The sequence below is a fragment of the Microcaecilia unicolor genome, chromosome 8 (assembly GCF_901765095.1).
Source record: "Microcaecilia unicolor chromosome 8, aMicUni1.1, whole genome shotgun sequence".
NCBI classification, from domain to species: Eukaryota; Metazoa; Chordata; class Amphibia; order Gymnophiona; family Siphonopidae; genus Microcaecilia; species Microcaecilia unicolor.
Genome location: NC_044038.1, coordinates 246,874,697 through 246,886,809, shown reverse-complemented (window position 1 = coordinate 246,886,809; position 12,113 = coordinate 246,874,697). Strand labels below are relative to the sequence as shown.

The 12,113-nt window shown below is 46.9% G+C and overlaps 1 protein-coding gene across 3 annotated transcripts in view; it reads right to left on the bottom strand.

The window, feature by feature from the left end:
* RBM39 (RNA binding motif protein 39) overlaps positions 1 to 1,563 on the bottom strand; it is a 229,584-nt gene extending 228,021 nt beyond the window's left edge. For 2 of the 3 annotated variants that reach the window (XM_030211135.1, XM_030211138.1), the window contains exon 1: positions 1,265 to 1,563. The gene's annotated coding sequence lies outside the window, so the exon portion shown is untranslated. The remainder of the gene's footprint in view (positions 1 to 1,264) is intronic. The other variant, XM_030211136.1, reaches the window with a different exon arrangement.
* Between the last annotated feature and the right edge of the window lie 10,550 nt (positions 1,564 to 12,113).

Here is a 12,113-nt window from a genome sequence, read left to right as displayed (position 1 = left end):
ACTACTACTACTATTAAACATTTCTATAGCGCTACTAGACTTATGCAGCGCTGTACAAATCAACATGAAAAAGACAGTCCCTGCTCAACAGAGCTTACAATCTAAATTGGACAGACAAACAGACAGCTAGGGGTGGGGAATTGCAGTGGTAGGGGTGATAAGTGGGGGTGTTGAGTCAGAGAGTCATGGTTAGGTCATCTTTGAAAACGGCGGTGCCTGACCCCCCCCAGGGCATCCTGGGATGCACTGAGCGAGGTCACTCTGTGCGGAGACTACCAAAGAAAGACAAATTCTCTTATTGGGCCAAATGACCTTGCCATTTTCCAAGATGAAGGCGCTGGAGGCAGAAGCAAGTGGGTATCAGTCCTGCTTTTTAAAGGGGATGTCAGTAGACACCAGGAATATTTTTTTTAATGCTTGGATTGGGGGGGGGGGGGTGCGCTGCTGAACTGCCAGGGAAAGAGGATATCTTGGGGGGGAGGGGCTTAACTTTTCTACCTTAATACAGGTAGACTAGATACTACCCTACTTCTTTTATTTTAAATATTATCGTGTGCCTTTGTCTACAGTGCGAGCCAACTCCTGCACAAACCCATTTCTGCACCGTTCGCCCAATAACACACGTACCTACTACCTTTTGTAAACCAGACACTGCTGCCTGCAGAAGGTTTCTGCATAGGCTCCAGAGCAGGCAAATACACCCCACCAAAGAAAACATTTTATATAACCACCGCAGATTGCTTAGAACTGAGATGTTCTGGAACAGTGATAAAGTATGAAAATTCTTATTTCCTCTCCATATTGCAATCACTCAAATTCATTTTTAGTTTATGACCAGCGAGCAATCCTCTTTGTGCCTTACTTCGTTACCCAACCCATAGAGCCGTTAAAGGCAGCAGCAAGAAATTAAACTAGTGATGTTCGACCATCCGCTGGGGATAAGGTGATTGAACACACACACACTGCATTTCAGCAAGTGACGTTCTGGGACGCGTCATCGGAAGGACTTTCTGACGTCACATTCGCACACGAGCGGATACAATGCAGGACCCGCCCCCCCCCCCCCACCCACACCAGGCGCGCGCGCTCGTTTAGCCCTGATATTATTTATACACACACGCGCGCGCTCTTTTCTTAACTAATTCATTCCCAAGCGCTTATTTGGACTCCGGCACCTGCTGGTAAACTCATTTGGGGTTAGTTAAATAAAACCACTTTTAAGCAATCGCCGTCGTCGTTCATGTTCTGACGAGCGCTTCGTTACCTGAGGTGGGGTTTCCACGGGCTTCACTTCCTGGGTCTCTGCACACAGGCCGCGCGGCCTTGCCCGAGTTTCTCGGATCTTCGTTACCCCGAGTCCGAGCGAGGATCAGAATCTCTCTAGAAAAATAAAATTCCTGCGTTACCAGAAAAAGCCTCCGCTGCACTGGTGACAGCGCCCTGCCTCTGCCTACATCAGAGAACAACAAAAAAAAACACACCGAACTCGCTCAAAATAAACGTCCTGTTCCGCTCAAACTCCTGACTCTCCGAAATGGCGTCCGCCGCCTCTGGCACATAACAACGGGGTGGCCCAGACACAGGCGCAGGGACTCTCGCGCGACCTGAGAAAGGAAGTAGGTCAGCACGCAAACCTCGCTTTGGTGCCCAGGAGACGGTGTGTGACGTCAAAAAGCTGAAGCCGTCTCCTCCGCGCAGCCGCCATAGTTGGTGGTGACACCCACACAATAACAAGCACTGTTGAAAGCACTAGGCTACGTGGGAGGTTCATAGTGGAGGGGGTTTTTTTTTCTCTTAATGGGAGGGTTATGTTCAAAAATAGATTTGTCAGTGCGCCAGAGGAGTGCACCTGTAAATAGTCTAAGCCTGTTCCAGTTGGTTGCTTGTGTGTCCCATTGCGTTTGATATTGTTTTTATACAGAAATATCATTATTATTATCATCAGTGCCTGTTTTTTTAGGAAAAAAAAGGTGCCAGTACTCAAATGCCAGACCACCTTTCAGGGGTCGGGTGATCACTGAGGGACCCACCCCACAATAGCCAGGCCCCCTGCAACCAGTCACAGAATCTATGAAAAGGGAGAATTGGTGTGTAGAGCCTGAGCTCTTTCATTAAAACTTGGGGACCATGAGTCAATTTTAGCAGACAATGAAAAAGGTGCCAGTACTCAGTACCCCCTCAAAAAAAGCCCTGGTTATCATAACCAAAAAATAGAGGCATAAGAGGAATTCAGGAAATTTACACTGCCCCATTTTGATTGACCACACATTTTGCCCATTAGATTGTAAGCTCCTTTGAGCAGGGACTGTCCTTTGTTAAACTGTACAGTGCCGCGCCTAAGGGGGCCCCGCTCAGCGTGCCTCAACTCTGCCTCGTGCCTCCGCTCCGACCCGGACCGGGACCGGATCGAGTCACTCAACCTCTCTCCAACCATAGGCAGATAAAGCATTCCTGGCATACCTTGTACACTGTAGCACTGTGCTGGATCTTTTCTTAATATTTTTCCTTATTTTCTCCTTTGTTATGAGAATTGGAACTACTAATTGTAGTGGACTTGAACTGAATAATTTCTGGGGAGGGGAGGTTTCATGATGATAGCATTGTGCTTATTATTTCAATCAGTTTTTTTGTACAAGTTTAGCTTCATTTGTCTTTATTTGAAATTTCATTAAAAAAAAAATTCTAAAAATGGAATAATCTTATGAATGGGGCGGAGCTAGGGTGGGGGCGGGGCTAGGATGGGGCCCCACCAAATTGGTCTGCACAGGGCCTCGCACTTGCTAAGACCGGCCCTGAGAGAAAGTACCTGTATATAATGTGTACAGCACTGCATACATTGAGTAGCACTCTTAACAAGGAGTAGCAGTAGTGTTGAAAACTACCTGGATGTTTTTTTTTTTATTATATGCAATATATCAAAGATGAAATGTGAAAATTCAGGCAAGAAACCTCAGGCCAGTTTGAGCCAGTACAAAGAACAAACAGGTTGTCCTTGACTTTTCACACACAGCAGAATAGCAGCTGCAGTGGCAGAAGTCCATTGAGCTCTGCAGCAGAATCCATGTGTTGCTAGTTCTGGCCTCATACACAGAAATTCCCAGACTCTATAAAGATGGACATCAGGGCCAGATTCTATGAATGACGCTCAAAGATGGGCAGGGAAACAAATCAGTGCTATTGTATAAGGGGTGTGTGCCTCTTATATAACACTTACCATCGGTTCCCATGCCCTAATCAGAACTTCTGCCTGCTGAAACCTAGTATAAATGCTGGCACCTAAGTCACTTTTCCATAACCCTGTGCGCAACTTTTCAGGCCACCTGACACACCCATGCCCCTCCTATGGCCACACCCCCTTTAGAGATCCATACGATGGGAGATAGGTGCCCAGCGCAGCCAGATGGAAATTATAATGGCTGACATCAGTAATTGGCTGTGGACACCCTACTACTACTACTTATCACTTCTACAGCGCTACAAGGCATACGCAGCGCTGTACACCATACATGAAAAGACAATCCCTGCTCAAAGAGCTCACAATCTAAACAGGACAGGCAAACAGGCAGAACAACTAAGAGGTAAGGGAATTAAAGAGGTGGGGATAAAAGGGTACAGGGCAAGTGAGTAGTGGTTAGAAGTCAAAAGCAGCGTTAAAGAGGTGGGCTTTTAGCCTGGATTTGAAAACGGCCAAAGACGGGTCTAGACGTACAGGCTCGGGAAGTCTATTCCAGGCGTGAGGTGCAGCGAGATAAAAGGAACAGAGTCTGGAATTAGCAGTAGAGGAGAAGGGGACAGACAAGAGAGATTTATCCACAGAACGGAGTACCCGAGGGGGGGCGTAGGGAGAGACAAGAGTGGAGAGGTACTGGGGAGCAGCAGAGTGAATGCACTTATAGGTCAACAAGAGAAGTTTGAATTGAATGCGAAAATGGATAGGGAGCCAGTGAAGTGACTTGAGGAGAGGGCTAATGTGAGCATAGCGAGTCTGGCGGAAAATGAGTCACGCAGCACAGTTTTGGACTGATTGAACAGGAGAGAGATGGCTAAGTGGGAGGCAGGTGAGAAGCAGGTTACAATAATCTAGGCGAGAGGTGATAAGAGTGTGGATAAGGGTTCTGGTAGAGTGCTCAGAGAGGAAGGGACGGATTTTGCTGATGTTATACAGAAAGAAACGACAGGTTTTGCCAATCTGCTGAATGTGAGCAGAGAAGGAGAGAGGAAGATGACACCAAGGTTACGAACTGATGAGACAGAATGAAAGTGCCATCCACAGAAATAGAGAAAGGGGGGAGAGGAGAGGTGGGTTTAATGAGCAAGTTTAACGTTTAATGTGAGCAAGTGCAAAGTGATGCATGTGGGAAAAAAGAACCCGAATTATAGCTAAGTCATGCAAAGTTCCACGTTAGGAGTTACAGACCAAGAAAGGGATCTGGGTGTCGTCGTCGATAATACGCTGAAACCTTCTGCTCACTGTGCTGCTGCGGCTAGGAAAGCGAATAGAATGTTGGGTATTATTAGGAAAGGTATGGAAAACAGGTTGTATCGCTCCATGGTGCGACCGCACCTTGAGTATTGTGTTCAATTCTGGTCCACCCGCATCTCAAGAAAGATATAGTTGAATTGGAAAAGGTGCAGCGAAGGGCGACTAAACTGATAGCGGGATGGGGACGACTTCCCTATGAAGAAAGATTAAGGAGGTTAGGGCTATTCAGCTTGGAGAAGAGACGGCTGAGGGGAGACATGATAGCGGTATATAAAATAATGAGTGGAGTGGAACAGGGTGGATGTGAAGCGTCTGTTTCACGCTTTCCAAAAATACTAGGACTAGGGGGCATGCGATGAAACTACAGGGTAGTAAATTTAAAAACAAATCGGAGAAAACTTTCTTCACCCAACGTATAATTAAACTCTGGAATTCGTTGCCGGAGAAAGTGGTGAAGGCGGTTAGCTTGGCAGAGTTTAAAAAGGGGTTGGACGGTTTCCTAAAGGACAAGTCCATAAACCGCTACTAAATGGACTTGGGAAAAATCCACAATTCCGGGAATAACATGTATAGAATGTTTGTACGTTGGGAAGCTTGCTAGGTGCCCTTGGCCTGGATTGGCCACTGTCGTGGACAGGATGCTGGGCTCGATGGACCCTTGGTCTTTTCCCAGTATGGCATTACTTATGTACTTATGTTTAGGGGGAAAGATGAGAAGCTCGGTTTTGTCCATGTGTAAGTTTCAGATGACGTTGAGACATCCAGGCAGCGATATCAGATAGGCAGGCTGATACATTGGTCTGGATGCTGGTTGAGATTTCGGGGTTATTGATGTTTGAGCTCATTATTCAATTAAATTACGGTGTAAATCTGGGCACCATCTATAGAATCTAGGGATTAATGTGGAAATTAGCAGGTTATGGAATAAGGTCAGTCGTATGTGTAACTTCATTTGATAATGAGGAGCTAATTGATAATGAGAAATAATAGGCCAGAAATGGCCTTAAGTGGTGCTAATTGGAACCAATTAGCAGTTACACCCAAACTAGTACTTCTACTTGCGCTACTAGCTAGAGGTACGTAGCACTATACAGTGAACATGTAAGAGGCAGTCCCTGCTCTACTACTACTACTTATCACTTCTATAGCGCTACTAGACATACACAGCACTGTACACTAAACACGAAAGAGGACAGTCCCTGCTCTACTATTATTACTACTTTTCATTTCTATAGAGCTACTAGATGTACACAGCGCTGTACATTGGTGAGAATCAGAGAAGCCACAGAGCACTGTTTTTCCTCCTTGAAGTCCACTCTATCCGCCTTTTCTCTCCTCTGCCTCTTCGAATAGCGGTCATTTATCGTCCCCCTGATAAGTCCCTTTCATCCTTTCTCAGTGACTTTGACGCCTGGCTTGCCTTCTTCCATGATCCTTCCTCCCCCTCTCTCATCCTTGGTGACTTTAATATTCCTGCTAATGATCCTTCCAACTCTTATATTTCCAAGTTACTCGCTTTAACGTCGTCCTTTAATCTCCAACTATGCTCCACCTCCCCCACTCATCAAAATGGTCACTGTCATTGATCTCATCTTCTCCTCCAACTGTTCACCTTCTAGTTTCCTTGCCTCTGATCATCCCTCCTCTGATCACCATTTATAACTTTCACACTTAAATCTCCTCCCTCCCAGTCCCGTCCTATCCTATCTAATTTATCTAGGAATCTTCACGATATTGACCCTTCATCTCTATCCTCCCATGTTTCAAACCTCCTCTCTACTGTGGCACCATCCACGTCTGTCAACGAGGCTGTTTCTTCTTAGAACAATACTCTATCCTCTGCCTTAGACACTCTTGCACCTTTGATGACCCGCCCCTGTAAAGGCGTACAAAACCCCAACCTTGGCTGACTTCTAATAGCCGCTACCTACGTTCCTGTACCCGCTCCGCCGAACGCCTCTGGCGGAAATCTCGGGCCCTTGCTGATTTCTTACACTTTAAGATCATGCTGACCTCCATTCCAATTCTGCTCTTTTACGTGCCAAACGGATTATTATATCCAACTGACCACTCTCTTGCCTCTAATCCTCGACTTCTCTTCACCACATTGAACTCTCTCCTCAAGGTGCCCCCTCCCCCCAACTCCCCCCTCATTATCTCCTCAGACCCTTGCTGAATTCTTTCACAACAAGGTTCAAAAGATAAACCTTGCTTTCTCTACCTTACCAGCTCTCCCTCCACTAGTCCGTTCCCCTCTCTCTCCTTCCCTCATTCCCTTTCCTCCTTTCCTGAAGTTACTATTGAGGAAACTACACTTCTCCTTTCTTCCTCAAAATGTACCACCTGTTCCTCTGATCCCATTCCCACCCACCTTCTTAATGCCATCTCTCCTACTCTTATTCCTTTTATCTGTCACATTCTCAACCTCTCACTTTCTACTGCGACTGTCCCTGCTGCCTTTAAACATGCTGTGGTCACACCTCTCCTTAAGAAGCCTTCACTTGACCCTACTTGTCCCTCTAATTACCGACCCATCTCCCTCCTTCCTTTTCTCTCCAAATTACTTGAGCATGCTGTTCACCGCTGCTGCCTTGATTTTCTCTCCTCACATGCTATTCTTGACCCACTACAATCTGGTTTTCGCCCTCTCCACTCAACCGAAACTGCGCTTACTAAAGTCTCCAATGACCTATTACTGGCTAAATCCAGAGGTCAATATTCCATCCTCATTCTTCTTGATCTTTCCGCTGCTTTTGACACTGTCGATCACAGCATACTTCTCGATACCCTGTCCTCACTTGGATTCCAGGGCTCTGTCCTTTCCTGGTTCTCTTCCTACCTCTCCCTCCGCACCTTTAGTGTTCACTCTGGTGGATCCTCTTCTACCTCTATCCCTCTGCCTGTCGGCGTACCTCAGGGTTCTGTTCTTGGTCCCCTCCTCTTTTCTATCTACACTTCTTCCCTTGGTTCATTAATCTCATCCCATGGCTTTTCCTACCACCTCTATGCTGATGACTCCCAAATCTACCTTTCTACCCCTGTTATCTCACCTTGCATCCAAACCAAAGTTTCAGCGTGCTTGTCTGACATTGCTGCCTGGATGTCTCAACGCCACCTGAAATTAAATATGACCAAAACCGAGCTTCTCATTTTCCCCCCCCCAACCCACCCCCCCGCTCCCCCCGTTTCTATTTCTGTTGATGGCTCTCTCATTCTCCCTGTCTCCTCAGCTCGAAACATTGGGGTCATCTTTGACTCTTCTCTCTCCTTCTCTGCTCATATCCAGCAGACCGCCAAGACCTGTCGTTTCTTTCTTTACAACATCCGTAAAATCCGCCCCTTTCTTTCTGAAAACTCTACCAAAACCCTCATCCACACCCTTGTCACCTCTCGTTTAGACTACTGCAATCTGCTTCTTGCTGGCCTCCCACTTAGTCACCTCTCCCCTCTCCAATCGGTTCAAAACTCTGCTGCCCGTCTCATCTTCCACCAGGGTCGCTTTACTCATACTACCCCTCTCCTCAAGACCCTTCACTGGCTCCCTATCCATTTTCGCATCCTGTTCAAATTTCTTCTACTAACCTATAAATGTATTCACTCTGCTGCTCCCCAGTATCTCTCCACACTCGTCCTTCCCTACACCCCTTCCCGTGCACTCCGCTCCATGGATAAATCCTTCTTATCTGTTCCCTTCTCCACTACTGCCAACTCCAGACTTCGCACCTTCTGTCTCGCTGCACCCTACGCCTGGAATAAACTTCCTGAGCCCCTACGTCTTGCCCCATCCTTGGCCACCTTTAAATCTAGACTGAAAGCCCACCTCTTTAACTTTGCTTTTGACTCGTAACCACTCGCCTCCACCTGCCCTCCTCTCCTCCTTCCCGATCACATTAATTGATTTGATTTGCTTACTTTATTTATTTTTTGTCTATTAGATTGTAAGCTCTTTGAGCAGGGACTGTCTTTCTTCTATGTTTGTGCAGCGCTGCGTATGCCTTGTAGCGCTATAGAAATGCTAAATAGTAGTAGTAGTAGCCCAGAATGCAGGGGGGAAGAGAGAAAATCCAGAGTGGAAAAACTACAGATCCCAGAATGCATTGCGGGAGGGGAGGAGGCAGGAGCGTAGAGAACACAGATTTCAGACTGCCTGGAAGAATAGGAGAGAGGAGGACAAACGAGTACCTGAGCTGCAGGAGAGGAAAGGAGAGGGGGCTGATTGGGAGATGGAATCAGCTGAGGAGAGGGTGGAACACCTGAGGGAGGGGGTGGAGAATGAGGGGATGGAATGGGAGGAGTTGGAGCAGGTAGGAGGAGAAGGTGTGGAAAAGGAAATGGAGGTGGGAGAGGAAGTGGCTGGAAAAGAAGAGTGACTTCTAGAGGAGCCCAAAAGTATCAAGAAAAGAATAATAGTCAGGAGAGATCCAGCGGGTGGATGTCAAGAGGTAAAGTGTTGACAAATGAGGGTGGTGGATCTTTAAAGTCTGGCTAAGCCGTGCTGTGTAAAAAGCCTAGCTAAGTTGAACTGTTTTGAGGCCTTGCTGAAGAAGGCGGTGGGGGGAAGGCCTTGGCTAGCCGAACTGTGTTTAGAGCCCGGCTAGCTGAACTTTGTTGGAAAGCCTGGCTAGTCGAACTGTGTTTGAAGCCCAGCTAGCAGAACTGTGTTTGAAAGCTGGGCTAGCTGAACTTTGGAGAGAAAGTCTGGCTAAGCTGGGCTGTGTTTAAAGCCTAACTACTGAACTTTGTTTAAAGACTAACAAGCTGAACTGTGTTGCCCCGCCTTGCTAGTGGAACTGGTTGGCAGTTGAGAGCGAACTGCACGGACGAGTGTGGATCGAAGCAGACAGCACGGATAAGGGAGAGAGACAATTACGCGACCGGAAGGAGCGGCTGACAACATGGGACATATAAGAGACAGTCCTTGCTCTACTACTACTATCCCTTCTATAGCGTTACCAGACGTACGCAGTGCTGTACACTAATCACATTAGAGACAGTCCCTGCTCTGCCATACTACTACTACTTATTTCTATAGCGCTACTAAATGTATGCAGCACTGTACATTGAACATGAAAGAGACAGTCTATGCTCTACTACTTCCAATAATTCAATTCTTGCATACCGCTAATATCCTCTTTCCAGGGTTCAGTAAAGTTGACATTGTAGGTGAGACAAAAGCAGATCGTGTTTAGTGTGAGGTATGAGAAACATTAGAGACCATTTGTGTAATGCATGAGACTGAAAACATTAAGGAAAGGATAATGGATGGCATAGGAGCCAACGTTTCAAAATATTGGGGGTGCTAAGCCCAGTGGAAATAACCCCTCCTGGACACATTCAATTAATATTCTCTATATTGGGGGTGCTCAAGCACCCACAGCACCCACAGAGTCGTGTCCTATGAGATGGTACTAGGAAGTAGAAGTCATGATGGATTATTATGAAGCAGTCTTTGGAAGAGAAAGGTTTTTAGCCTCTTCCTCAAGCTGAGGGTAGCTGTTTTCTCTTCTGGTAGTGGTAGAGAGTTCCATATTTTGACTCCATGTACGGGGAATAGAGAGCTGAAAATCTTCTGATTTCAAATTGTCTTTTGAAATGGTGATGCTGGCATTAGTTATTCTTCAGTCTGTTAGACTGGACCAGATATAGCAAAGCAGTCTTAGTCAGCAGTTCAGAAGGTGAAGCCTGTAAGATTTTAAAAACTAAACAAGCAACTTTGAACCTGAGTCTTTTCTGCTATGGGAAGCCAGTACAGTTTACCTTAGCTGTGTTGCAACACTAGTATATCTATTCAATCAGTATATTAGTCTTGTAGCTGTATTCTGTATGAGCTGCAGTTGTTTCTGATATTAACACTTAACACCAATAATAGAACGTTACAGTAATCCAAGTGAGGTAGGAGTACACATTTGGACTAGTAGTGAGAAGGCTTTTTGGTCAAAGATGGCCTGACTAGTCGTAGCTGTCTCATTTTGAATCCATGCTGATTAATATGGGAAGAGACGGTGAGTGAAGAATCAAGCAAGACCCTAATACTCTGATTTCAGATTCAACTGTAAAGCTTTTGACCATTGGAGAAAGATATTGACGATAGGACCCTCAAATCCCTCATTTTGGAACACAGGACCTTGTTTTTTTGCACATTCAGTTTCCGTTTATTGATCAGGGTCCAAGGTGCTAACAGCAGTCCTACCATTTGCATACAGACTGAGTTGGATCTTTGTTTGATGATGTACTGGATAGGATAATAGTAGTTCATTAAGTCCCAGGTGTATGAGGCAAGGGGATGACAAAAGTATTGAAACAGGATCATTGAGAGGGAAGATCCCTGCAGGCCCCACAGTTAGGAAATCTAGTAGTTGGAAAGTTGGTTGTTTTTTCTTGATAGAATAGCTCGATTTAAAAGGAATTCACTGATACCATTTGAGCACAGTCCCTGTTATTCCTTCTGATCCAGGCGTTCGAGTAGCAATGTGTGGTCAACTGTATCAAACCGCCGCTGATATATCGAATTGGAGAAGAATTACTAGGTCACTTTTGCATAGGTGGGTGTTTGACGTATGTAGATAACACCAGGGCTGCCGAAGGGGGGCAGGGGGGGACAAAATTCCCCGGCCCGGGCTTCCATTGGGGGGCCCAGCACTGCAGTCCCTTCCACCCGCCCCCCTCCGTCCACCACTGGACTGGGCCCCCCTGAATTCAAAATCATAGCGCCTCACCTCGACCTTGCTCCGTATGAAAGAAGCGCAGCAGCGGCAGTCTGCAGATCACCTCCCTTCGGGCCTTCCCCTCCCCCTTTGTCCCGCCCTCACGCAAGTTACGTCAGACTAGGGTGGGACACAGGGAGGGAAGGCCCGAAGGGAGGTGATCTGCAGACTGCCGCTGCTGCGCTTCTTCACATGGAGCGAGGGTCGAGGTAAGGCGCTATGATTTGAATTCAGGGGGGCCTGGCCCGGTGGTGGACAGCAGAGGCGGGGCCCCAGGGGCAGCCTTGCCCTGGGCCCAGTCTCTCGGCGGCCCTGGCTAGAACTAGCAGTAATGTTTCCATACTATGTGACGATCGGAAGCCAAATTGTGACAAGCAATCCAAATAGAAGGGGCCACAAAAATTGTGAACTCCTCTCTAATGGGCATTAAAAAAGGGCAGTGCACATCCTCTGCTAAAGAACAACCTTGACCAGGATAGGCTTGAAAGATACAGTATGAAACATCCTATTCAGTGATGGACTAAAAGAGAGAGAAACTGGCTTGGATCAGTCTGGATTAGAGAGTTGCACGGGGACAGAAATCCTACCCATCCCCGCCCGTCCCTGCTGGAATCTTACCCGTCCCCACCCATCCCCGCAAAAATTTAAACCATCCCAAACCCGTCCCCACCCGTCCCCGCAAGAATTTAATAGTACATTAAAAGAAATTCCAGTCAGCTCCCTTTCTGGATTTGAGCCACAGTACTGTAGGCAAGGAAGGATGGAAGTTGGAACTTGGAACACTCTGGTGCACACATGTAAGATTGTCTCTGATTCACTGGCAGTGTGTGCTGAGAGGCCGCCACATGCACGCGCAGTAGGTCAGGTGACATCTGATTCTCGTGCCTGTGTCAGAGCTGAGGTCTGTGCACCAGCCTGGGAGCAAA